Here is a 4,463-nt window from a genome sequence, read left to right as displayed (position 1 = left end):
CGGAGGTGTGTTGATGATTACAGGTTGACAACTCATGAGCATATTCTCTCAAAAATAAATAAATGAATAAAAATAATTTCTTGCGCAACAATACAGTGGTGTATTCGAAAATACTTCATACATTCCATTTGTTTTTTTACGTTTATTTTTTTCGGCACTATTCATTAGTAAGGAGAATCTTCATTACAACTTCTAATATATAATATAAAAGATAGTCATGTGAGATCTTGTTTAAATCGTCTCACCAAATGGATTATGAAAATCAAACTTTTATAACTTTCCGTAACATGTAGGTGAAGATATGAATAAAAGAAAACGTAAGTAGGCATATGTGTATAAAGAAAACGTAAAGAATTAAATAAAATGGAGGAAGTAAATAGATTGAACGGTTGAGATGATAGATAGAGAAATTAGGGTTTTAAATTAGATTAGGAACATTCAACAATCACCAAGACACGTACATTAGTCACCACACCACACCACACCACACCACACCACACCACATTTCTCCTACTTAGTTTTACCTTGCACAAAAAAAATTATTATCTCCGTCTCCCCCTCTCTCTCCTCAAAAACTAAGAAAAATCAAACATGGTGAAGGGTCCAGGTCTTTACTCCGACATTGGTAAAAAGGCCAGAGGTCCCCTCTCTTTCTCTGAATTCTCTTGTAAAATTTTTTACTGATGATTGTTTTATATTACTTAATTAGTATTGCTGATTTCGTATTTATTTGTTATGTTATTAGATCTTCTATACAAGGATTACCAAAGTGACCACAAATTCACCCTTACTGCTCTTACTTCCACTGACGTTGTATGTTTTATCTTTTTAACATTTTTACATTTGATTTCATGTAATTATGTTGATTACATTTATTATATTGTTTATTTACATGATTCACGAATTAATCAAATTTTTTTCTAAAATGGGGTTGAAAATCAAAGAAATAAACAAAATGGGGCAAGTTTCAAAGTAATTACCAAAAATGGGTCCACGTCAGCACCGAAGCTAGCTTGCTAGCTTCGGATTCAAGTCGCTCGCCTCCTAAGCAACTACATTTCGGGCAACAACTTAATATTAGTAATTTTAAGGGTTGGAGATTGTGACGCAAGTCATTGTGACGGCAGGCGACTAGAGATAAAGTCGCCCGCCCATTGAGCGATTACAATATTTATGAAAAAAAAAGCCAAAATGTATGTTAAAAAGGTTCGAACCCCGCTGCCGCCAATATATTAACTATCTAAACACTATAGCATGCGTACTATATTGTTTATTTATGTGCTTGATAGTTTATATCAAATTAAGAAGCAGCTATGTTTTTGGAAACAATTTTGGAAACAATATATAAAATTGAGTGCAAATCTTACACATAACTGTTATCTTGGTGTAGTGGGAGGAGTTCAGGGATAATGTTGATGTGCCCCGGGTTCAATTCTGTACAAGGGCATTTTGTTATGCAAATTTATTTTTTTATGAAAATACTAGCAGCTCGCCTGAAGTCGCTGGCTCACATAGCGATTTGACTTATAATTGCTCTCTCCGTGAGCGACTTGGGCTAAAATCAGTGGCTCTTAAAAGCAACTTTATTTTCATGCATCTATGATGTAGTCGCTTAGGGGGAGAGCGACTTCAACCCGAGGCTAGCTTCGCGCTGACGTGGATCCATTTTGGGTAATTACTTTGAAACTAACCCTATTTTGATAATTTGTTTGGTTTTCAACCTAATTTTAGAAAAAAAATTCGAATTAATCTTTAAATCTGTTTGAATTCTCAATTTTACGGGAAAAAAATTATTATATTTTAACTTGTTTTGCATTCCTTGGCGCTTTCAAACTCTCATGAAAAACTCTTGCATCCCGTTTTTATTGATAAATATGTATAGCTCCATTCTGGTTAGTGTTACTAAGTTTTGGGGATTTAATTCCTTAGTTTTTTACCCTCATATATTTTGAGAAATTATGCGTAATATGTTCAAAATTATTTAAGCTCCATCAGATACAATGTTGATTCTGAAGGGGATGTATTTAGTGCTCCTCCTGGCTTGGTTAATGAACTAGGTCAAATGTTGTTCTGTGTCCGCAAATTGCAGTTGAGTTTCTTACTTTGTGTTTGAATATGTGGTTTATAATCTTTGTTTTTAGTACAGTTCGCATTGTACAAGACTATATATTCTGATATCCTGTGTTTTCTATAATATTTTGCTTATTGCTTATTTTAGGTACGCAATTTTTACATACTTTATTGTGTTTATGTAGGGTATAACTTCTACTGGGACGAAAAAGGGAGAGTGGCTTTTTGTAGAGGTTGGTGCCAAGCTGATAAACAAAAATATTACTACTGATTTCAAAGTCGATACCAACTCCAATGTGAGCAATACGTATTTTAATTGACCTTTGGGAGTGTCGCTCTATTCATGATATTTAATATTGGTGGCCATTACACCGCAGCACTCTACGCTATTGAGATTTCATTTTGAGGTGGTATTAGTCTCATTCATAGTGCAAACTGAAGAGGCTAGATAAGGCTGAAATAATTGTTTATCCACATCTGAAAGCGAGATATACTACAGTTTACTACCATAACACTGCGTTTTAAATGACTTATATGACTTTCTTTAATATTAGGCTCTTTTGATGTGATCAATCTAACATTCCTGTCTTCTCATCTCTTTCCTTTAGCTTCTCACCACGATCACAGTTGACGAACCTGCTCCTGGAGTGAAGACTATTTTTAGCTTCTGAGTCCCTGATCAAAGATCTGGCAAGGTACATAGGGTTACATTTTAATGTCTTTTTTCCTTAGTGTAGAGTTTTACAGTGTTATGGATGTCCTAATAGCAAACATGTGAAATTGGATTATTGATAGGTTGAACTCCAGTACCTGCATGAGTATGCTAGGATCAGCATGAGCATTGGATTGACAGCTAACCCAATAGTTAACTTCTCTGGGGTGATTGGAAATGATACTTTTGCTTTGGGTACTGATTTATCTTTTGACACTACATCTGGAAATTTCACCAAATGCAATGCAGGGCTGAACTACACCAATGCTAATCTCTTTGCATCTTTGAATGTGTGAGTACCCTGTGCTCCATATATATTAGTAACTATTTTATTTATTTTATGCTTTTTCTTTTTAAAAAGAAGAGTAAGAGGATACTAGAAATTAAAAAAGAGAAACTTAGACGTTGTTTTTGGTTTTCATTGTGGATTACTGGAAATATCTTCTCTGCCTACTCAACTTGGATTATCTCGACCCCTTAGAGACTCGCAAATCATATTGAGCATATTCTTTTATGGTCTTTACTTGAAATGTACTTATGAGACACTACGAGGAGCGTATTGTGTATCAAGAGCATTTGATGTGTTATGGACAAGATAGAGTATATTTTTACAAGGAAAGCTTACAAGAGATGTTTTAGAGAGAGATATTATTTAAAGGTGTATTCATTTTGAATGAGTCAATGTTGTTATCAACACAGAGTAAGGCTCCATAAATCTTATCACCTTACTTTGCCTATGACATTCGGGTAATGTTGTGTCTTCCTTCGCCTTTTCTTAGTATGGTGAGGACGGCCTACTTAAACAAGACCTGCATGAGATTAGAAATTCCACTACTGATGGGCTTGGTAGGCCTTGTAAGAGTATTTGTCCTCCACAATAGTGCATGATAATATTATTAAATCTCATTAAGGAATATGCATGTGATATTCATTGGCAATACTAGTCAGCTGATCAACGTATATCGGTAACGGTTGGCCAACTAGGGTTTGACGTTACTGTCGTGAGACGGCGGTGTTCAGCTTATCCCTTTCAGTCACACCTAAAGGAACGAGCCCCAACACGAAAACTAATTAATTGTATGAGATACAATTTAATTAGTCCCTTGATAAATTGACTAAGAGTTAGTCGATTAATTAATTTAGAGAGATATCGAGTTGTGAACTCGAGGCACGGAAATTATTATTTAATTATGCGATAATTAAATAATAAATTATTTGAGACGGGAATTAATGCTTAAGTAGTTAATTGTTACATTAGTACTAATTGACTAATGTGATTAGTATTGGTACGTAAAATATATGTGTAGCTGTACATGTATATTTACGGAGTGTTTTAGACGATATTAATCGGGAAGCATTTAAACATAAAATGATGTTTAAATAAAATTTACACGTATTTGTGCGATAAATCTAAGAACCCAAATGGACCCGTAAATAGGTCATTTTGGACCGTGTAAGTGCATGTGGCAGTGTTTGTGTGTTGCTTTAAACACCATCATTTCTCTTAAACATTTGGTTTCCCCATATTTACTTTTATTCTAACCAATTCACATGAGCATTAGGTGGAATAAAATAAGAAATAAAAACACTCCACTTTCTCCTATACCAACCATCCTCCCTTCTTTATGACAACACTTGTGTTGTTCATTTTTCCACTATTGTCTTGCATGTGGAAAAATCA

At 34.4% G+C, this 4,463-nt stretch overlaps 1 pseudogene; it reads left to right on the top strand.

Annotated features, from left to right (window-relative positions):
• The first annotated feature begins 513 nt into the window (after window positions 1–513).
• On the top strand, window positions 514–3,366 carry LOC141627902 (mitochondrial outer membrane protein porin of 36 kDa-like; annotated as a pseudogene).
• Window positions 3,367–4,463: the final 1,097 nt, after the last annotated feature.

This window comes from Silene latifolia, chromosome Y (assembly GCF_048544455.1).
Source record: "Silene latifolia isolate original U9 population chromosome Y, ASM4854445v1, whole genome shotgun sequence".
NCBI lineage: Eukaryota > Viridiplantae > Streptophyta > Magnoliopsida > Caryophyllales > Caryophyllaceae > Silene > Silene latifolia.
The sequence above is the reverse complement of the archived record's forward strand: the minus strand, read 5'-3'. Positions and strand labels throughout refer to the sequence as shown.